Source organism: Puntigrus tetrazona, chromosome 21, assembly GCF_018831695.1.
Source record: "Puntigrus tetrazona isolate hp1 chromosome 21, ASM1883169v1, whole genome shotgun sequence".
NCBI classification, from domain to species: domain Eukaryota; kingdom Metazoa; phylum Chordata; class Actinopteri; order Cypriniformes; family Cyprinidae; genus Puntigrus; species Puntigrus tetrazona.
This window is the reverse complement of record NC_056719.1, coordinates 6655060-6679774: the sequence shown is the minus strand read 5'-3', so window position 1 is coordinate 6679774 and position 24715 is coordinate 6655060. Positions and strand designations below refer to the sequence as shown.

Genomic DNA, 24715 nt, shown 5'->3' with positions numbered 1-24715 from the left:
ATGGCGCTGTTAGAGCGCAGTGTTTTAGCCCGAGTTCATAAGTTCCTGGAGAAACCCTTCACCATGCTCCTGTGAGCAGCAAGTTTAAATGGTCATGTACAGAAAAAGCAGTGGACTTCACAGATTTGGAGGTCTCTCTCATTTTATTATGTCTTATATTTCCCTAGGAATTATAACAGGTGGTTCTCTCCCTTCATTTTTATTTTCCTTCTCATACATACTCCTTTCATATATATTTTGTCAATATAAGCCTAAAGCCTGAAATAACCTCTCAACCCAAAGTTATGAGAAGTGATTGTTAAGGTCATTTTCTGTAGTTTCAGAAGATAATGCTGGATAATGCAAAAGTTTTTCATCTTTCTTCAGGATATTATTACAACCGTAGAGTCTGTGTTTGCCATTTTAGATCAAAGAATAATGTCTGTGTCCATGGCCCAAGTCTTATAGTCTACTGCCTACCAAGCTTTGACTTGTTTCCATGTATCAATGGCACATTCGTTGGCACAATATGAGTATCCTTTCATCTGAGAGCCCAGTCAGTAGGATCTGGGATATGTGTACCCAAATATTGTCTGGCTGGTGAAATTTTATTTATGACACATTATTCAGTGTATGAGTTTATTTTCTATATTTATATAAGTAGTCATACACATTTTGGACTATCACTCCATGAGTTAAATATCTGGTGCATTCACTTGATGGATTTTGTTTCATTGAGACTCTCTTGGTATGTAGGCAGAGTTTTGATATAGGCAGTTTATTTGTACATCGTCTCTCACCCACACAAGCACAGTAATTGCCTTTGCTCCTATTTACTCTTTGTGGTATTTCTTTTTAAATTGTTATATTTTCCAGAGTCATTCTTTAATGAATAGCGCACCAATTCATGGGTGAACTGCTGTTATAAATAAACTGTGGAAAACAAAGAGGTTCCCAAATGGGTCAAACACTGAAGGATATACCTATTTGTATCTTCTAGAAAAACAAACAAAAAAACAGCTTATACCAGGTTGTTTTGACATGCAGTCAATTACAATTAGGACAAACTTTTCCATGAGGATATTATATCAATATATATAATATGAAAGGAAAAAAATAGAAAAGAATAAACAGATAGACATTTAAATATTATATATTTGCACATTGTTGTTTCTATAAAGTTAACTTGTTTTAATCTTACTGGCCTACAATGTCGTACAGCGTATTATTTACCTAGATTTACATTTAGAAATACACATTTTCTATAAAGGAGTTAATCATAATGTGAATGTAATATTCCATAAAAAGTGTCTAATGTTCTGGCGTTCTTCTCAATTCTATAATCGATAAATTACTGCAATTATTGTTCATAAATGCTCAAAAACATCCTTTATTGCCTCATGTCGCGAACATGTAAACATGTTTTCTTCATGTAGAGGAGTATACTGCGTGTTCTGAAAATAATAACCAAAATGGTTATAAAGCATATTACAATGAGTTTCACTTTAAAAGTAGACGTGCGCTGCCGTCTGGCGACTTCAGAATCAGGCAGAAAATCTTTTGAAACAGTTCCCGTTTATGTTTCATAGTTCTTCTAAGCGTTCCCGCTAAGCTATATGCGTTTTTACTATCCGCTAATCTGAATATAGCCATTCATAATGGAAAAATCTTTTAAAACAACTGCAACGATAAATTGCTGTCGGTTGGCGCAGAATCCGGACGTGACGCGATAGTAACGGATGTTGCGTCGATCGAATTTCCGCGTTTTGGGTAGTTGAAATAGTAGGGAGAGTTGCGGACGCAGAGCAAGCGATCTCGAATCCGACTTACAACCACTAACCACAACAACAACAACAACAACAACAACAGCAGCTCCGTGATCGCTCGCTGTGCTGTGAGTTAAGCGCTCTTCATCGCGACGCCGTCGACATGCCGCCGAGAAGCGCGGCAGCAGGGCCCGCAGAAGGCTCAGGAACGAAGGCGGATCTCCAGACAATAGCGAGAACGCGGTGCTGCTGGGGCCCGAACAGTAAACGCGCCCGCCACTGCCACCATCCAGAATGACGGATGCAGCTGCGCTGCTGATGAACGAATAGTCCTGACAGTCTTTAGTTAATAACTAGTGGTAATGGCGAAATGGCGACCAACGGTATGAATCAATGATGGTCTGCCAAATCTGGAAAGGGAAGAGGAAGCTAAACTTACGCTTTCATTGTGCTGTAGCGGATGTTAAATGACGGTTCTGAACATGGTAACTCTTCTATTTCTATTTTTTTGTGCTTTTAGTATGCAGTAATTAGGACCCTTAATGATATAGTGCTACTGTAGTATTACAGTAACCACCAATTAGAAGCTGTAGTACTAAAATACTATACTGTAACTGGTTTGTATATCTGTTTATTGGCCTGCATATTTTCCACACAATTTCTGTTTTTCCTCTAAATAGTAAACTCAAGATACTTCATTTCAGCATTGTATTATGTAAAGCCTATTTTTATCCCAAATGACAGCATTTACAAGTGATTTTATATATTACATATTAAACATCTGCTTTTAATGTTTTTTCAGATAATTATCTTATTCTGACCTCTGCCTTATTAAAGTAACAAGCGTAAAATAGTCAAATGATTTAATATATCCCACACCGCACGGCAGCGGCAAATGTTTTGCGCTGTATAAGCGACCACTGCACATGATAGCGCCAGTGTCAGCATCCACCCCACAATGTGTTTACTCATGTCTGTCAACTGTGTTGTTTACTAGACACAAGGACAAAGGGCTGGGTTTGTGTCTCTCAGTAGAGGAGCTCCAGGCCATAAATCCCATCTGTGATCATGCATGGAAATTTGTTTTAGGTCGATGGACCAGGCAAATGCGCGTTCTCTTATATCTGCGTTACCGTTTAACTGTGTTATTATTGAAACCGCTTGTCCTCCATGCTGGGTCTGTATTCAAACCCAGACAGCGGTAGAGGAACGCACCATTCTGTACTTGAGCATGGAGCCAGTAGTATCAGCCTCACCTTCACACAGTACCTGAAAGTGGATTGGACTGAGGTGTAATAGCGCGGTTATTAAATATCATGTCTGGATTTTCTCACTTGATGATCGGTTGAGCTATCGGCGTGATTATGTCTTTAAGGTGTGTTAATAATGCGTGATGGCTTTAACTAAGTTGCTCTCCTCTGTAGTGGCTTATGATTCATCAGTCTGTATGTGAAGATGGGCGTGGCGTCAGTTTGTAGCCCTAAAGTAGACACTGCTCACAAGCGACTGGAAACAAATCACGATGCTTGACACTGGCTCTCTACCAAAGATTTATGCGAAGTAAATTGCTGTTATGCAGTTTTGCTTTAGAAATTATTAATGAAGTGATCTCTTTTAGAATTAAATGAGATTAATTGGCAGTGTTTGGCTTTTTTGTACAGTTTGATGAAATCATTCAAGATCTACTAGCCATCAATAAATGAAAAATAATATAAAATAAATAGTAATATTTTAAGCTGTCCGGCGCGACAAACAGCATGAATGAATAAGATACCAAACGTACTTTTTATTGTAATTACTGTAGCTTAGATAAGTGATATAGTTTCTTGTGATATTTCATAGCTTCTATTTTGATTTATTTACTTTAGTGTATAATTGGACATGCCAATATTTATCAGTGCTTACTACCATGGTATTATTAAAGTAACGTAAAGCTATAGCTACTATAAAGCTATACTCTAGTTCAGTAATGAATCTGTTTGTGGCCTATATTTGTACAGTTTTTCAATTATTGATATTTTTAGTAATTTTTTATTTTAAAAGATATAGTAATATTTTAAAATATTACTATTTTCCAAATATTTTTACACATTTTAAAAAATCCTGTTTATGATTTTAATATACTTTTAAAATGTAATATTGGATATCAGCTGATCATTCAAGTCATTCTGTACTGATTGAATCTCAAGAAACATCTATTATTATCAGTTGTCTGCCTAAAGATTTTGGTGGAAATAGCAATACATTTTATATTTTATAGGATTCTTTGATAATTAAGTGCAAAGACAAAACATTTGATCTTTTATATCTACATAAACCTTTGAATAATAATAATGTATATTGGGTCAATAGCCCAGTTTACCTAATTAAGTGGGCATAATGCAACAGTTTTAATTCGACATTTAAATAATGGCTTAAAACCGTCAATATCACCGATGAGTATAACAATAATTATATTTGCGTCCATGATAGTGATATTGTTGTTTATTCTGCATGCATTGCAGTGACAAAACATAGAAAGCATATATAAAATTATTTGTGTGTTCAAGCTACCTACCAACTAAATTAGACCCCTAAATTTCTGTCATCATTCTGTTTCTTTTAACACCATACAGCCACCTTACGCCCCGGGTTAACAGGCTCCTTAGTCAATGACTAAACGCTTGTGTGGGGGTGATGTTTGGGGCATGCCTCGGGAATTATTATCGTCCTTCCCTCCGCAAATCCTTTATTTAGATAATGCCCACCTGCGTATCATTACAAAGAATCGACTCATCTCCATCCTGCTGTGTGATGGGAAACCCTGGCAACCATATTAAATCTGTATTCATTGTGTTTTTATTTTCTTTGCCTTCACTGTGCATGATCCGCATCATGTCTGTTCATGTAGTCATTTTGAAGGTTCACAAACCTAGGCAATTTTCTGCTTTGTGAAAACCAGACCTTCTTCCATTTGTAAGCCTGAAGGTGTAGCTGTCTCGGTATGAGAGATACCGCTTTGTGGGTTATTTTGTATTGGCCCCAGTTCAGTTTGTTATTTGCTTTGTTGCGTGATTACAGTGATGGACGGTAACTAGTAAGTAGTTTGCTTTGGTACTGTACAATTTTTCAAGTATCTGTATACTTTACGAATGATTTTATTTTTAGTAACTTTTACTTCATTCAGGAAACATGGGATGAGTACTTTTGCTTTGATTCATTCATAAAACGCATATTATTCTTATAGCACTGTATCGCCTTAGCCCGAATGATCTTAAATAAAATACTCATGCTGCGTTCATATTCCCACGGTTAACAACAACATTGCTGAAAATAATTAAATTAGTACATATTGTTAACTGATTCTAGATAATTATTAGCAAATCTAGATAAGCTTGCTGGTGCTAAATTTGAGGCGGTAATGTTTTTTTTTTTTTAAATGTCCGATTGGATGGAGTGCATCTAAGAGGATGTGACATTGAACATAGTAACTACAGTAATTATCAAGTAAGATGATGCCCTCTGAGGTTTTGTGTTGTGGGAGTTGTTTATTACACCACAGACAAGGTTTGAGAAGGAAAAAAATATTTTAAATATTGTACTTTTGAACACCATAACTTGCTCTCATGTCTTATATAGTGATGTTCTTCTACAAAACAATACGCTTCTTAACATTTTTCTTACTGGTGAGAATTAGATGTTAAGTTAGAAATGAACAAATCTGTGGTGATAATGCCTGCAGCTATGTCCTAATGATGCACCAAAATTTAAATTGACAATCTAGATATATTGAGGTTATTTTGTTATGGATTAGGAGTTATTGAATGAATCGATATTTTATGTAATTTATTTATTCTAGTTCTTTTTTTAAGTGCATTTGTTGTTCAGCCTTGATTTAATTTCTTCCATGTCAAAGTCTTATGGATAAGCGTTTGGCTATGATTTTGTCTACTTTGCTTTTTCTTTAATATGATTAAATAATAATATTTTAGTTAATAGCTAAAAAAATAATAAAAATATTAAATATTATTGTAATTTATAGTATTAATATTGATGGCTTTTATTAGTGCTGTTATGTTTATTAATAATAATCGTCATTTCTTTATTTTTTGCTTGCAAGGCGTCCTTCTGGCATGTATAAAATCCTTTTCCAAATGTTCTTCAGCCGTGCTGGTTGCTTAAAATCTATTTTAATTTCTCTCCAGGACTTGTGAAAAGATTTCTGCAGAAAGCCTGACAAAAACAAAGTGAAATTAAAATCCTGTTTTATTCTGTTATTGATATGACACAGTTGCCAAAGAAGATTCTGTAGTAGTTCTGTGAAACACCAGTGATCTGCTGTCCATGTTTGTTTTCTTTAAGGAGGACAGGCTTTGAAGCTTAGTTTGGACCATATTCCTTTTTGGCCAGGAGTGGGTGTTAAGGAAAACTGGAAATGTTTGCTCACATTTCCATTTGTTTGTCCATGTAAATAATAAGCTCTGTTTACAGTTTTACTCCTTTTTGTAAGTGGAGTATTCTAGATTGTGTGCCATGGATGAAGTATCCTCCTTGGCGCATTGTCACTTCTTGTTGTTTTGTTCATATCCTGAACAAGACATTTCTGCAGATGGAGGATGACCTTGTGATAGCCTTCCAATTTAGCTTCTGTGTGTTCTGGAGTTCTTCACCAAAGCATTTCCTCCGTCTCTGCTTCAGTCACCATACGATGCAAGTGTTCACATTCCTCTGCTTGAACCGCATTTTAAATGCCGTGAGTTAAGTAAAATTTCATACAAAAATTATTTATTTAAATTACATTTTAGTACACATTAACGGAAATATTTGCAGTGTCCTTTTGGAAATTAAGTTATATGATTTGCTTTTGTGACACATACCTAAAACAACCTTTTCCTGCTTTTGAAAGACTAGTGATTAACTGCATGGCTTAAAGGCATAGTGATGATATCTCAAGAATAGGCCTTTTCAAACACAACAACCCTGTAATTTCAGATTTTAGATTAACCACCCTTATATTTGGTAATGTTATTATTCTTCTATTTTCAAGTCAGCAGTTAGTTCATCCACCTTGAGTCCTCCAACCGGACATCCAGCGCCAATCAGAGGCAAAGTCAAAACCCGTCACTCCGAGGAGATGGGCGTGCAGTTACTGAAACACTGTGCAAGGCGACTGCAGTGTGGATAAGTCTGCACTCATTTAGAACACAATCAGAGCACAGATTTACCAGCTTTTTAAACACGGCTAGTGTATCATAAAATGGAGTCTTGTTAACAATCTCATCTATGTCCATAACAATTATCTGAAAAACAGCTCTTCGCACAGGAACTTGCATAGCGTTTTTCCTAACAAGTATTCGTGTAATTGCTGGGTAGAAAAATGTACCAGACCTTTTGTACATTCCCTGGACTCATTAGCAGAATATATCAGGTCTCCAAGGCTTCCTCACCTGTAGAATGTCATAAATAAGCAACTTCTACTTTTGAGAAGCTAAGAGATTTTAGATAATGAATCAAATCCCTGTGAGAGTACTTCCACTTTGGACTATGGTCCAGACTTGCCTGTATTTTATAAACATTGCGTTGGACTATATTACACAGTTTTATGGACTTTTTGTTTGCATGATGAATATTTATTGCAGGATTCATTTGATTATTAACAATAAAGTAACAGCTATGAAAGAACGCAAGTACAATTTCCTTCAAATCCTGAATTAAAGTGATGCTTCCTTGTATCTGTTTTTGCTTTTATTATAGCTGGAAACCCTTTCTAAGCAATGAAGAGCTGTACACTACAAAAACAAAGGACGATGCTAGGTTGTTCTTGGTTAATGATGAGGCGCTTTCTTCAGCAAAACAGAAGTGAGTGTGATCTCAAATGAAAATATTATTGTCACACATTGTGCGGATCGATAGGTAGTGGAATAGTGTAAATCTAACTTCCAGGTCAAAGGTGATGACTCAAGAAAGAATCTGTCACCAGAATGATGTTGCGAAATTCCAATTCCACAGACCCCAATCCGTCGCGACTTTTAATAAACATCAGTAAAAAGCATATCAATGAAAGTATTTAAATCAAAGGAAATATAAGGGTGATTTCTAAATCATTGAGAAGCTTTTGAAAAGCCACTTGGGAGTTGCTCATAGTCAGGTTCACTTGTAGAATGGCATTATAACTCACCCAGCAGTTTGCCAATGCTCTAAACATGCCACATGATGAGGATTCCCTCTGAGATCTGGTTTTGGTGTTTTCTGGCCTCAAAGCCCAAATCCTGGGATTTGCTTATAACTAACGCTTACCATTACTTTAATGGATGTTATTCAGCTGAGAAGCTTTTATAAATGCATATCAATGGTGGTTTCTTGAAAAGGGATGTATAAGAGCAACAATAAATCTTTGCTTTTATTTAAAAGTTTATTTTCCAATGGCAAAGTCATTGAAAACATTTTATCGTAATAAAACCTTTTTTTAAACTAAACACTTTACTATCACTTCGTTTTCCAGGGCACCATGCAATAGACTCTATACAGCAGTCAGGGTTCAGTCTTACCTCAGCCAGTGACCAGCCCTCAAAACCCAATCTCCTAATTCTATTACAGAATTATTTCCTTTTAAAAAATATTATATTTTCCAAATGGAAAAACCAGATCGATATTATACGAAAAGCGTATAATATATTTTATCTGACGTCATATAATGTCATTTTTTTAGATGTATTTATCAGAACTACTGGCCCGGCCCATCTAGAAGAGATCAGAAATAGGGTTGAAGAAGCTGGGTCGAGTCTTTATCAGAGGTTGCACAGGCTGTAGGCCCAGCACTGAGGTTGGGCAGAAAGTGTGCAAAACATTGCACCTTTTTTTAAAATTATATAGATGTTTGTGAATCCATAAATAACCGCATTAGATAGCAGTAACTGGTTTATAAGATTTTTAATTAATCTAACAAAGATTTCAAATAAGACTAATAGCATACTGAAGCGGTACAGTATTCTGATGCTAGAATCCGTTTCCATTGTCAAGATGGTACCAAGGCGAACCATACCGTACCAATTTTGGTACTTACAGCTAAATAAGTACCTACTTTGTAAAGGTATAAAGGTGAGGAAGCTAAACTCTCTATACATAGAACCTGATTAGTTATTTAGAATAGTTACTTTGCGTGATCAGCAGGATCCCCCTTACTTGTTCCGCTCTGATGTCATAACGAGTTTATTAACATTGGCTTATTTATATCAGAGTCGTGAAAGCGAAACAAAAATATAAAGCCTTATTTTATAATTTAATATTTTGCACAGACAATAACCCGTTTCTCAGTATGTGTTTCTTTTTCTGTTCTTGTGGACTGATAAAAGTCATAAAACACTAATTTTACTCTTATTATGGGTTTTAAGGTTTTCAGAATTGTGAGAATGTAGTTTTAAAAACTCAAATCTGTGATAAAATGATAAAATAAATATCCTGACAGGGATTTTTTTTAAAGCTTTTATCTTGTTAATGTTTATATTCAAAAAAAAAAAAAAAACTACTTTTGAATGGTAAATGTAGCTTACCAGCCACAACAATGAAACCAAACTTTTTACTAGTAGTGTATTTTCCAATGGTTTAATCTTGGTGCCCCAAAGCTCTACTATAAAGTCATGAGTCCATGCCGTCAGTAAGCCTTAATAAAACTTTCAATCATATTATTAGTCATCACTTTTTCTAGTGGTCACATTTGTACTGTTTTAGGAGGAGAAGATTATCATCTTCAAAACTGAGTAAGAACAATATGAACATCATCTCAGATCATTAATCATCATTTATCAGATCATTCACATTATAAATAATCTTATAGAATATACACTGACAATTAATCATGTGCAGCACACAGTAAACTTCTCATGCTGTTGTATTCCATACCTCATGCTTGCTTGTGCCCTGGGAAGTTGTGGCAACTATGTCGATGATCCTTGCCATTTACTGCTTTTACAACTCATAGTGGTCCAATGCCTTTTGTAGGCTGCAGTTTATAGATTTACATTTTTAAGAACAGTCTTGTATCATTATACAAATGTTTCCCTTTTCTAGGAACTCCTTAAGTGGCCGCAGCACAGAGACCCATGACTCTGTGGAAGCGGATCTGTGCTTCCCCTGGATCTTGGGCGTCTTCTGGCTGCCTGCTTTAAACTTCTACAAGGTGTTGAGAGCTTCATTAAAGCCGAGCCCACCACCAAACATGAAGCATGATAAACACCTGGAGCAGTGCGAACGTATCATCATCTGGAGAGTCTGGCAAGCGGTGAGTAACTGTACACTGATGTTTACTTGGATTGTTCCCTTCGTTCAGTCAGTAAAGCATCTGTTTAACAAGCCTTGATTTTAGTTTAGTTACACTGCAACCTTGGCAGGTGACCCTTTGGAAATGTGTTGTATATAAAAACAACCCTTACAGTAAACCTTTCTGTTAGTGGAAAAAACAGTAGCTCAAATTCAGCTCTTCCTTTTTGCATAGATGAGGAATCTTATTATAATCTTATATATATATTACTCTACAAGTTTCCACCCATAGCCAGTTTTCACATGTGTGTGATGTACACCAGTTACAAAACCATGGAAAAAATGTTAGCAGAGGGCATGCTGATGTAGGCACAGTACATTACATTTCGTGTGACAGCTGTTTGTGTAGCTTCTCACTGGACAAAGGCTCTGTATTAAGTGCTGCTCATTCTGAAGTGAAATACCACATTTAATAGCATGTTTTACTCCAAAAACTCACTTCATAACATCAGTGGGTGTTTTGAAATATTCATCAATATTTCATAGTATTAAGCAGTGATAAAATTTATAATGATTAACATTTCATTTTAAGATATAATTTTCCTCATTGTAAAATTATAAATTCTAATAATTAATATAATAATAATAATAATAATAATATGGTAGAAAATTACTGTTTATCCAGAAATATCTAATAGGCATTTCCTGGTTTTCTTCTTCAGGACAAATTTGATTGGGCTTTCCTTGAGAGCCCTCATAGTATTTCGGAAGGGAAATTTATTTACTAACCACAGAACCACTGCTGCACTAAAGGATGCACAACAATTGCATCTTTGTCTAATTGCAATTTACTCGCATTTTTCAGTTTCATTTCAAGTGTCATTGCAGCCCTAATTCCGTAATTCAGATGTATGCCATTAGAAAATTGTATATCGTAAGATTTAAACTTATATTGTTTTAACCATAATTCAGCAGAAAACAGATGATTTTTGTTGCAATATCTGAGGTACAAGTTATAAAAGGCATAATCCTATTCTGGAGAAAGAGGGTAGGAACAGAAGCTCATTTGCATTTAAAGACATGCGAAAACAGCGTAATTTCTGCTTACACTTCAAATCGGCATTTAGTGTGATACAATAAATTATTTTAAGCTGGAAACTTTGTAGTACATTCTGAGGACACCTGAGACTTAATGCACTTTGTAAAAAGTAGCCACAACGAGATCTCCTTTAAATGATGTTTTAAGCTGTTCATGCTCTATTACATTAATTTCTAGTTAAAATCAGGCAAACACTAGCACTACTTAACTAGCACTTCCTCTGCTGCCTGTCTGCTCTTTGTAGACAAACTACTGGAAAGTAGTAGATAGGGGTTCAGGCAACAATTGGTACTAGCCGTGAGGAGCACTACGGGATGAAGAACTTTTTGTGGCTCCAGGCCAGGCGCAGCTTTCGAGCCCACCTGTGGCAAAGTACCAACCTATGGAGGTGAGGGTGATATGGGGTAAAGCAGAAAAAGACCACGGACCCAGTAGATGACGGCGGTGAGTGTCGCCGTCATTGCCGGATCTTCCCTGCGGTCGCAGCCGGCGCCAAGACACCACGGAGTATGCTGCAGTAGCTAAAGGAGGAGCAATGGCAGACGGCAGTGAAAGCTACTTGCAAACCCCTAAGGCAGCTAGGATTATACTACGATGGCGTTTGGGCGGATCAGAGGCATGACCATGCCATCGAGATGCGAATATAGCAAGGAGAGTTAAGGCTGAGCGCCAGAACCAAGCACAGATCCCAATGCGCTGAGCATGCGAGAGCGGTCGCGAACCTTTCATGAATGCTTTGATGCCAGAGAGATGAACCCGCGTAGAAGTGGCGGTCTGCTCCAAAGCCTGGAAACCAGGAAGAAGATGCCTCCCATATAGGCTGGTGTAGCCCAGCGTGAAGGTCAGCTGGCCAAGCACCTCCTGGGAGCCAGTCGTTGGTGATGTTAGGTTAGTGGCGTCTTTGTTGTAGTGGTAATAGATGCGGGAGGAGATCACAAAGAAGATATCCGCAGCTGCCAGGTTGACCATGTAGATGGCTGTGCTGAAGTGAACGTCACGAGGCATTTGGCACAAAAAACCTCGCGGGTGCTGTGGCATTGCTGGCTACACGAATAGAATCACGCTGCCGAGATCTTGTAGTAGGTAGCGGTAACTAGTGTCCACCGTGCGATTGTGAATGGATATGTGCGTTGTATTATGGAATCCATGATCACTTTTTTAAGCAGCTGGGCTTAGTTTGCATCCAGTCAAAACCTGCACTTCTTACTGTCAGAACTAATTATAAAGAACCTATCTTTGTGGCAAGAGGAAAATAGCTGTATTGTTAGTAAATGCTTACATTTTGAATTAGAATATAATAGGAGAGTTTCAGGCAGTATGTTGTGAGACATTTTTAAAAAATTGAGAGTACAATCCAGCCACCTCAAAGCATAAAGAAATTTACAAAGTTACAACTTCCTCTTCATATAAAGAAAAACTGCACATGGTCATAATCAGCCCAGGGCAGCTATTGTCTATATAACCTGGGTTTATAAAATGTAAATGTAAAGTGAATGAATTATGACAGAGAGGTCTTTATTGAACCTTGCCAGTAAAAAAGCGTAGAATTTAATGAGAAAGCTAAACTGCCTGACATTTTGCGCATTTATTCTTTTTATATATATTGAATTTGATTGAATAAAAAAAATGTCTGCTGTATTGATAATGCTTAAATATTTAGCTTAATGTATTGCAAAAAACGCTGACAGATAGTTTTGATCATTTTGGAATCTATACCTAAGATTATATAATTTGAGTCAGCTCAAATGTCTGCTTATATCACATCCCCAATTTATACCATTGCTTTTTATTTTATTTTTATTCTAAAGATTCCTATCATTGAGTCATGTCAAATTACACTATATACCATATGCTGTGTATTAATATAATTTCTTTGGGTTAATCTTTGTTTGTATATAGAACCATTGAATGTATATAGAATAAATAAACTTTAACAAACTCATAGAGGCAGCTGTTTCTTAATGAGAAAGGTGCTTAGATAGCATAGATAAAGTATAATAAACTCACCATTTGCTTTATCCCATCCATCTTTGGCTAAATAATCTCTTTGCAATCTTAGTTGGATCTGACAGTATATTCTGCACTCCTCTCAAGAAGCTAGTGAAGGTGCATTTAACAGATAATATTGGAAGTCTTTATATGTGTAGGAGTCACACTAAATCCAATAAGCGTGTGTGTGTGTCGTGCATCCTGCCATATAACTGTTCAAATCTGGATAGGGCTGTGGGTTATTATTAATATAGTAGTTGAAAGCTCTGGGGCTTGTACAATATACTTAAAATATGAGCCAAAAGTGTATCGTGGATGATATTTCCAGTTTCAATTTTAAGATTGTTGTTTACAGACTGAAAAAATAAAAAAGTCATTTAAATTTATTCTATTGCTTAATATTTGTTTTTGGATCAAACTAGATACAGTTTCATAATGCATGATTTACAAGCACCTAAAGTACTTCTTCAGTTGATCAAACAATGTTCTGCTAATTTTACTTGACTTTGATCTTGCCATAACCTTTTTGGTTGTCTGTAATCTTATCATTTCCCACAAGAGATATTATCTTACTAAACATGCATATGAGTTTTGCAAAATATATACATAACTGAAAATTATTTTTTAAATCATATTAAAAGCCATAAGTCCAATTTAGTAATGTTTTACTCGTATGCCATAATTTTGTAAAATGAATTTGTGACATTATACGTGTAGGAGTTTTTGGAGGGAGTGGTTGCTTTATTTTTTGTAGAGAGTTTCTCTGCACTTTTTTTGTCACCCTTTCTGCTTTTACTTTCACTTGTCTGTCGGTCAAGGATGCTGGCCTTGTGCTGTCTCGCTGAATTTTTCCAGGACTTGTATGTTTTGACCTATTTAAGTCTTAAGCACTACACAGGAAATATTACTTTTGCTATGCGTATACAAAAACTCATCTCATTCATCTGAATTCAGTGAACAATTTCCTAACAATTTTTCTCAGAAACAAATCTTGACAAATCATCACACACATTGCATAGGTAGATCAGATTAAAATATATTTTATCTTACTTATGTTTACTTAAGTTTCAGACCATATTGTTGTTGGAGTATCACAACTATAGTGTCTATATTCACACAGTGCATTTAATGCCATTTGGGTTGCTCTGGAGAAATTAATTCACGAAGTCTTGCTGCTAGTGGCACACACGTAACAAAGATACTATTGGTATCTATACGGTGAATCTGTCAGATACCTATTTTTAAACCAAAACATTTTAGGCAGCGTAGCCATAGTTTCCTAAGTCTGACATTTTGTGAATCATTTATTTTGTAACTTTGTCCTATTTTTTATTTTTGCAAGAAATAAACACATGACATTTACTTGAAGTTTTTCATTTTATTAGCATTTACTGCTCTGAAAAAGAACAACAGGTTTCAGCTCTCTCAAACTTTTGAGCTGGAAATGTCTTGGCCAGTGTTGCTCTGCCTGCGCTCCATTCAGACTCCTATGTGTGTGGTAGCAAGATCAAATGCAAAGCCTTCTGCCTATCGCACACTGTTTAAATGCCCTTAAGAGGTATGATTTGAGTGTGAGTGTGGCCCCTCGACCATGTGATTGCACAAGGAATGCAGTGTGAGTGTTTAAGCAGGGCCTGTTCAGTCCTGTCAAAAGCTTCTGAAATGCAGCTTGATTTGGGACGTTCAGTTGTTTCATCGTTGCTTTTAAAACCGTATTCAGAAAAGGATATTTAAAAATAAAAAGAATAGGATAATGTGAATCAGAAATTTCCATAAATATAATAATAATAATAATAATAATAATAATAATAATAATAATAATAATAATAAAGAATACTGCTATTTGCTGGTAAATCTCTAACCACATGTAAGCGCACACCCTGCAGGCCTGTTCATCATCAGCTTAATTTGTTACACTGACAAACCTTGGTATAATCAGTAGACCAAAGCCCACATAATGTCATCATTCCCAAGTCACTCCCTTTTCCTCTAACTGTTGGGGTCAGGCTAAACGGATATAATGGAATTTGTTTACCTAATCGCGATTGAAAAACAATACAAACTGTCCCGAATTGCCCAACAATTAACATAAAATGACACATAGTAATATGGCAATATTGCTGAATATTAATATACATAAATTAGAGGTGTATGGCATGAATACATTGAAATGTAAAACACTTTACAGGTTCAATTAACATTTATCTCATATGAAAAACAGTGAACAACAGCATTTAACAGTTGGATTTCTACATATGTATTTTGTACAAATTACTAATGTATTGAATGAACATAAATTAATTTATGAACTTGTGAAATAAATACAAACTTGGATTATTAAATGCTGTAAAGTTTTAATTGTCAATTCATGATACATTTAGACTTTGTGAATGTTAAGCTTGAAAAGTTTAAGGCTCATTTAATCTGTTGTTTGTCTCTAAATATAGCACTTTGTACAGAAATACTGGCTTTTCTTTGTCAGATTTCAGTAATATACAGTTCTCATGCAATTACAGGTTCAATAATCTGTTAAAGAAAATGGTAGTCGAGTTAAGCCTGTAAACATGCATCCATTCTAGCACCAAGATGATACTCAAATTTCATACTTCTGCAAGTTAGTCAGTCTCTCAATAAGTTATCAGTCAATATGTCCTGTGCCAACCAATTCCTAACTTTGGCTGCGTATGTCAGGTTAGGGAATTGAATATGAAATAGTATTAAAAAAAACTATTGCTGCCTGATTTGGTTATATTGTAGACTCTTCTATGAGATGAGTTTAACTTTAAGAGATTTGATTTTATTCATCGAATCGCTCGTCTCAACACTGTCGCCAATTGTGTTGTTTAACGTGTTTTTGCGACAGCGTAAGACTTCCGTTTAATAGAGTTCTGAATTGTCTCAGAGGTGAAGTAATAGATCACTGGGTCAAAGCAACAGTTGGTTACAGCGATGCAAAACGCAATTGGATAAATTGTCCTGACCACTGACTCCGCGAGTGCAGTTTGTAATAACCTGACTGCGAACCAGCGTGCAGAACACCAGATTGACATTGAACGGAATGAAGCAAAAACAGAAAATGAGCAAGTGCACCACAATCATACGTAATATCTTAGCCTTGTTCAGCTGCCCACCACGCGACTGATGGTCTCTGGGTGTCGAAGGTCTGTAGGACCTTCATGGAGCAAGTAAAGTTGATCATCAATTTGAATCAGGAAGCCCACAGTTTCAATAAACACCACAACTTTTGATACCTTGGACTTCCACTGGGAATTTGAGTAGTTTTCAAACAATGCGTTTATTGTTAATTATATGAAGTAGTGTCCATTACTAAACTTGCGGCAGTTAGGCCTCCCGACAGCAGAACCACCCAGATCACACAGCAGGCGATTCTAGCATTGCGCTTGGTCCTCAAGCGTTCTTGACGCGAAGGGATGAACGATCGCCAAGAAGCGGTCCACGCTGATGCATGTGGAGGAAGAGGATGCTGCCGCACACATGTTGGTGTAAAAACAAGGCCACTGAGATTTTGCAGAGAGCATTACCAAAAGGCCACTGTCGGTTAATAAAGTAGAATGTCCTGAAAGGCAAGCTGAAAACGGCAGGTGTCTGAGACCACAAGGTTCAGCATGTATGTTGTGGTCTCGTTGCATATTTTCAGTTTGCAAAGAAAGATATACATGGCCACCATGTTGAAGAGCAGCCCAAGAATAAAGACAATACTGAACACGGAGCTGTATAACACATATTTAAAGTCATCTTTGGTACAGTTTGTGTTTGAATTGTTCTCTGTCATTGTCGTCGATTAGAGTTTGACTTCAAAGTAATCAGTCAGTGCTTTTAAAGGTCAGAACCAGAACATGAAATTCATTGAAACTCCATGTAAAAGTATACAAATCCAGTGTGTATACATTTCGCAAAGCTGCCAGAAGAAGCTTCTTACCATTTGTGTTGCGTAATCCTACTGTCAGAGTGCAAAAAGCTCTTGCAAGCATATGCATGAGCAAACCACGTCAATTTGATTTCTTTTCCTCTCAAGACATAATGGATGCTTTGCGCATGGTTTAATAGGTAGTCGCCCTTGTTTACCGGCACAGGAAGATGGTTGTTTGTTCTTATCCACAGTACCAAATAGTTTAGAAGATTGTTCACCTCAGTCTTGAGCCTTTCATGAATGGAGGATCCATACTCAGTTGATGATGATCTTCACAACGAAGAGTGATGTGAAATTTCCACCAAACAGTCTGATTTCATTTCAGTTTCATGTTCCTTTAAATTGGCTTCCCCTCGGTGCGTGACTTGAGGCGTGATCATCTTTGTCTCGTCAAGATTTTAGTCATAGCCTGTCACTTTGTTGTAGCCATTTGAGGCTTTTAAAGCCCAACCTACTGTTCAGCCTCTGGTTTTCACAGTGAGTTTTTCTTCATGTGACAAGTGGAAATAGACGAGAGGGTGGGGCTGGAGTTAAAGCACCTCCTCTTTATCTGTTACACTCTCATGCACGTACCAGACATGAGAATGAGTTGTCTGTCGTCGAGTTCACACAGGTTTGAATGCTTCTTTTAGAATCGTGCTTGACTATTATAGGCAGGCATTACTTCTGTAATGTTAAAGAGAAACTTTTATCTCCTCCCAATTTAAATTGTTTGTTTGCTTCATTACATAATTAGATATTCATTGCATAATTGGATGATATATAGTAGAGACTATATCTTAAGATTGGTGCCACCTAAACCATGTATCATTGGTCATTACTTAAGGAAAAAGGCTTGAGGAAAGCACAATAGTATGTAATAAGTATTTGTGATTCTCAGATGCTAGAATAAGCAGTTTTTGAGACAAGTTTGACTTTTCTATTTAAAAATCAAGGTGAATCCACTGTTTAATTTAGTTTTAGAAAAGCATATGTTATAGTCACACAGTATATTTTGATTGTTCAGACCTTTGCTAGAAAGTGGGTTGTTGTTTTTATTTTGATTTGTTCCTTGGTTATCTTTTTGATTAGAAGTGTGTGTGTGTGTGTGTTGTGTGTTGTATGCAAGAGCACATTGCTCACTGATTCCTAGGCACTTATAAAGAGGGCTTGCCAGTCCAAAGTTCACACTTTAACTCTGTGTGACATCATACGTAACACATTATGCAAACCCATACAGCTTGTGAATTAAGGGAGCGTCAAGTTCATTTTACTTTTTGTCCAACTGGTTATTTGAATGAAATTTATTAAATGAAAAAAAAAAAAAAAAAGATCCAGTCTTTACCCTTTTCCTCTTCAAATTTTGTAAAAATGTGAACACCAGGAAAATAATTTTTCTATTTTTCTTTTCTTTATTTTCATTATAATTACTTAAAAAAATATGTGTGTGTGTATATATATATATATATATATATATATATATATATGTGTATATATATGTATATATATGTATATATATATATATATATATATATATATATATATGTATGTATATATATATATATGTATATATATGTATATATATATATATATATATATGTATATGTATATATATATATATATATATATATATATATATATGTATATATATATATATATATATATATATATATATATATATATATATATATATATATATGTATATATATATATATATATATGTGTGTGTGTGTGTGTGTAAATCACATAGTATTCAAGTTAAAATCAATCATGCAACTGCTTCTTTTGTGCAGGACTCTCCTCTCTTTGACCTCCTCAAACAGTCTCGTGAGGAAGGACCTGGTGAACAAGCAGAGCCCCGCTACTCTAAACCAGCCCCTGCATCACAACCACACCGCTGCTGACCTGTAAGTCATGATTCGTCAGACCTAGAGCTGTGCAATTCTGAACCGCACAACATCCTGTTCAATAGGATATGACGTCATATGATACAGAATCAACTCTTGTACTACTTACCTTTTTAATGCTAGAAATAACTGAAATTAAGAAATCAATTATTTTGATATCAGTTTCAAATTCAGTTATTCATGCCTCCTTCCTAACATTCTCTCATGCTCAAACATGAGGACCTGAAGGTATTCAGCCTTTGACACAAAGTACCTCAGCACAATAGGTTTAGCATTAATCTTAATTTAAAAAGGCGCTTTAAATGTTCATAGTTTACTTATTGATTTTTACTTTATAATTGACACTTTTTGGGCCATTTTTAAGGGATTATATTTAATTCTGTTATTAAATTCCGTTTAATTCTGGACTGTAGTTCATTTTGATAATAAAAATGCTTTTTGGAATTATTTTGACTTATTTAGTTTCGCAGCAGAGATAGTTGTTGAAATAGCTATGAAAAGCTTTAGTCATGGTTTAGTGTTTTGCTGTACTTTAAGATTAATGTTTTAGGGTGACCTTTTGCGTGAGAAAAAAGTAGTGTGATTTCCTTTGATTACAAAACAGAGAACCAAAACCAGAACCAGTCTGGGTTTTTTTTCTTTTCTTTTTTTCAAACAAGCTCATAAATAGTTAGGCTCTTTGCTATGCTCTGTGTGTGTGTGTGTGTGTGTGTGTGTGTGTGTGTGTGTGTGTGTGAGTGTGTGTGTGTGTGAGTGTGGTGTGTGAGGAGTGAGTGTGAGTGTGAGTGTGTGTGTGTGTGTGTGTGTGTCTAAAATGGTCAACCACTTGCACACAGTCGGCCTCATACGCTAGTTTTGTTGCAGTGGTGGAAACAGTTGACATTTGAGTTCATGCAAAATCACGTTGCATTAATATTTTCTCACTGTGCAGAGTGTCTGTGGTTTTAAAATCCCCTTTGAAACAAAGTTATTGCATGAGCAAACAAATATCTTCCCCTCCAGTGAGTTAACTCCTAAAAACTGCTGTGACTGGATCATTGAGCTTAGTTAAATCAGTCTGGGGAGTCGTGGACTGCGGAGAAACCACTGGAAAGGCTACGGATGGCAATTTCTATTGAGGGGGAAATTTGTCAAAATGTGAATGTGATGTGTTTGACCTTCTTACGTTCTCAGATATCTGTCTCCTGCGGCCGAGCCATCATCCCCAGCGACAGAGGCAGAGCCCCCCACACCCGGCACAAGAGCACTCCGCTCAAACTCTCTGAGCCTCTTCTACAAAAAATGTAGGTTAAAAGCAAAGCATGTAAATGACATGTAAAGCTGTTTTTTTGTTAGTTTATAATTTATTGTGTTGGATTTTCTCTCCTAAAATAAATGTTTATATGTTATACAGCGGGTGAAAAATAAGTATTGAACGTCACCATGTTTCTCATCAAATATATTTCTAAAGGTGCTGTTGACACAAAATGTTCACCAGATGTCGATACCAACCCAAGTAATCCATACATACAAAGCAAACAAGACAAACTGAGTGTAATGAAATGGAATGGCACAGGAAAAGTGAATTAAGCGTATTGAGCTACTGAAATGTATTTAATACAGTTTGTACAGAAGCCTTTTATTAATGACAGCCTCAAGACACCTCCTGTAGTCCCGTACACTCAAATCTTGAAGGATCTGTGGGATTCAAGTCAGGCGACTGGCTGGGCCATTCTAGCAGCTTTATTTTCCTTTTCTGAAACTAATTGAGAATTTCCTTGGCTGTGTTTGGGATCATTGCGGATATGTCCACTCTTTATCTCCATCCTGTTACTGTAGTTGTTGGGACTATACCAGCTGGTATTATCTTCCACTGACTAGGGGCAGGTTTTCTTTCTATTTACTGATAGATTTCAGCTGGGGTCTTTGTTTTTCCATGCCTTTTTGAACCTCCCTTTCTTCATGTGTTCCCCTGTGTCATTCCAATTTATTACAAATAACATAATTTCTTAAATTATTAGGTTTTTTTTTTTTGTATGTATGTATGAATTACTAGGGTTGTTGGCTGGTGAAAACGTCAACAGCACTTTTAGAAATACTCTTACCAATCCTTGTTTTTTTGGTTTTTTTTAATGCTCATCAAGGCTGTTTATTTGATAAAATAATATTTTTACAATTTCTAATCTTCATTGTTCTAATATTATTTTTATGTACTTTAAAATAAAATTTATATCTGTGACATGGCATTGAATTTTCATAAGCCGTTTATTCTAGTGTCACACAATCTTTCAGAAATCATTCTAATACACTGATTTATTTGTTGAAGAAAAAAAATTACATTTACTGACCCCAAATTTTTCAATAGTAGTGTAAATTGAAACGCAACATTTCTTTTGTGAAAAAACTTCTTTTGCTATTTTATAAATGAAAGAATCCTAAAGAATCAAATATACAGTCTTGATGAGCATAAGAAACCTCTTATTAAAAAAAAAAAAAAACATTACAAATTTTACTGATTACAAACTTTTGAACTATATTGTATATATACTTATTACCAGGGAAATAAATCCTTAATTGTTTCTGTTTTTCAGTGTACAGGATGACATACCTGCAACTGAAAACACTGTTCTCACATCTGCTGACCTCACACCCAGAACTGGAGCCAATAATATGGACCCTGCTTCAGCACACCCTCCAGAACAGTATGAATTAATGCGTGACAGACACCTGGATCAGGTACTACCAGCTCTTTTTTTCATGAATGCTGTAATATCCTGCATTTGCGTTCTGTTAACTTAAATGCATGTTAAACACAATATTTGAAACCATCAACTGCTTGTTTTATTTACAGTTGATTATGTCAGCTATGTATGCCATATGCAAGGTGAAAAATGTGGACTTGCGCTTCAAAACGATAGTTACCGCTTACAAAGAGATGCCTAATACTAATCAAGAGGTGAGAGTCAACCTGTCTTTTAAATGATTGGATTCTGATGATGCATTAAAGAACGAATCTAAAGTGAAACACTCTAAACTCTTTATTTTCCTGAATGTGTCAGACATTTAAGCGTGTGCTTATCAGAGAGGGGGCAGTACGACTCCATCATTGTCTTCTACAATCTGGTCTTCATGCAGAAGCTGAAGACTAACATTCTTCAGTATTCCTCTCTCGGGTGAGATACTCGCTTTTACTTTCATCAAGCAAACTTTACTTGTATCATACTGCCCCCTAGTGGCATCAAGTGATGTTTAAATGAAATAAAGAATTCAGTAGAACTTTTGGTTGACTTGAGGGTGTTTTCATTTGTCTCGTAGCCTCCTCCTCTGTCTCCCATTCCCCGCATCCCCTGCAGCCCCTACAAGAACTCTCCTCTGCGGGTGCCTGGCAGCAATAACGTCTATGTCTCCCCTTTGAAAAGCAGCCGTATGTCCCCAGTGGTCATGACACCACGGAGCAGGTCTGTGTGCAATCAGGAGCTCGTCTATCACTTTTGGACTCTTTAAATCCTGAATAGTCTATCGACAAGAATTCTTTTTTGCTATATTATTGGCGTGGTGGTCAGTGAGATTGACTAGTTTAAGCGATTAATTACATACAAAATAAAAGTTATGTAACATATGTTGGGGCACTATGTATATTTATTATGCATATATAAATACAAACACATGCATGTAGGTCAAAGACAAACGGGTTTAACCATAACAACAAGAAGTGTAATATTGCTGTTAGTTGTTGTTGTTTTTCCACCTAAATTTAAAAATTTTTCTCTTTTTAAATTAATTGCAATTTTGTTTTTCTGAGCCAAAATTAAATATTATACAGTTTTTACACATGTATATAAAAAAATACAACTTTTTAGGTTGATAGACAAACACACACACACACACACACACACACACACATATATATATATATATATATAATATATATATATATATATATATATATATATATATATATATATATATATATATATATATATATATATATATATATATATATAAACAGTTGTTGACAAGCTTTCACTTGATTATGTGAATTTGTGTGAGTTGTTTTTATACTAATCATGCTGTATCTTTTTTTTTATGGTGTCCTGGACAGAATTCTTATATCTATTGGCGAATCCTTTGGGGTTAGTGATAAAAAGCACTTATTAAATGTTCAGTCTATTTCAAATGTGTTAGACTTTATTTAAAAATCTCTTTTCTCATCTCAACAGTCTGCAGACAAATTTCAGAAGATTAATGAGATGGTGAGCAGCACCGATTGGTCCCTCAAGAGAAGTCTGGATGGAGGCTCCGCCCCCAAGCCCCTGAAGAGGTTACGCTTTGACATGGATGGACAAGATGAAGCTGATGGAAGGTGAGATTATTTATGTTCTGGGGTTTTTTTTATTTATCTCTCTTATTTTGAGTCCAGTGAATCATCAAGAATGTTTCTTCATTTTTAGCAAAACAGCGTGTAGTCAACACTGATCCAGAAGCTGGCTGAGATGAGTAAGTTTCCTGCAGTCTTCATGCGTGTCTGTTGTCTAAATTGTGAGCTGGATTTCCCAGAACCACAAGACACTCAACCCATCACACTTCCTCCTGCCTATTTTTTTTTTTTTGGCAGTTTTTCATTATGAGTCAGTCAGTCTGAATAATTTAAAAAATAATCAGATAAACTAAATATTTGTGAAGCAACACATACTTCAGCTTGCTTGATTATTTTATTGTTTATGTGGAGAAAATATTGTTTGTAAGGGAATTATAAAGTCTTGGATCAGTGAAATAACAACCTTACATCATGTAAAACATGTTGAGCCACATTAAAAAATGAGCTATACATACCTGCGATAAGCAATAATCACTTTATAACAAGATCCTCATATTGGTCTTGTTTTGGATGCATTCTTCTCTGCACTTTTGCATTACTTCGCCTTTTGCTGCACTATTAAATTTAAAGCAAAAACAGTTGTGCATTTTGGTTTTATTAACCGGTTAACGGCCAGGACTGGAGCAATTGTATCTAATATATATCTTATATATCCTGCAAGAAAAAAAGATGTGACAGGATTGGGCGCTGGTGTAATGTGTGCAGATAATTCAGCTTTGCCATCACGGGAATAAATTAGAATTTACTATTTTAAATTTAAAGTTATTTTAAATTAGATGATATTTCACAATATTTATTTTTTACTATATTATTTATTATTAATAGATGTTATATTTCTGTGCAGTTTTTCTTTCCTTTTCCAGAGTTTTCCTTTTTATAATTAAGAATGCTAAATATTCTGAATAGAATATATTTTCTAATAGAAACCTTGCACAATACTGTAATCAGTCAGTGTAGAAGAATCATTCAGTGCCACGTTAGGCCTATCACTTAAACGGTTTTCTTGTCTTTTTAGGCTCGACGCGTACTCGTATGCAGGAACAGAAGCTGAAGGAGGAGTCCGTTAAAGAGCATCCAGAGCCCTAAATAAATACAGTTTTTAATGCCTGAAGAAAACCACTCCGCCATTGAAAGGGAAACGCTGACTTGCCTGAGTGTTATATGTTGCTACATTTTGGACGACTCCACATGTTTTAATATTTAAGTGGTGCACTGCATTTCCTGAGATAGCATAGGTGCTTTACCTGTGCTATTTAATTTTAGGTTTAAGTGTGTGAGGGCCCATGAAGGAGGTTTTATACTTTTAGTAGTTTATGTTGAGGAAGTAACGTGACGCATACCTCTTAAAGGGACAGTTCACCCAAAATGAAAACGATATCATTTACTCACCCCCCCCAAGCTGCTGCTCCTCCTCCGGCTGAACACCAGGGACGATATTTCGAAGAATGTTTGCAACCAAAGTTAATAGACTTC

The 24715-nt window shown here is 35.8% G+C and overlaps 2 pseudogenes; one reads left to right on the top strand and one right to left on the bottom strand.

The window, feature by feature from the left end:
• LOC122326986 lies at positions 1 to 24715 on the top strand (annotated as a pseudogene).
• Positions 15478 to 17481, bottom strand: LOC122326049 (annotated as a pseudogene).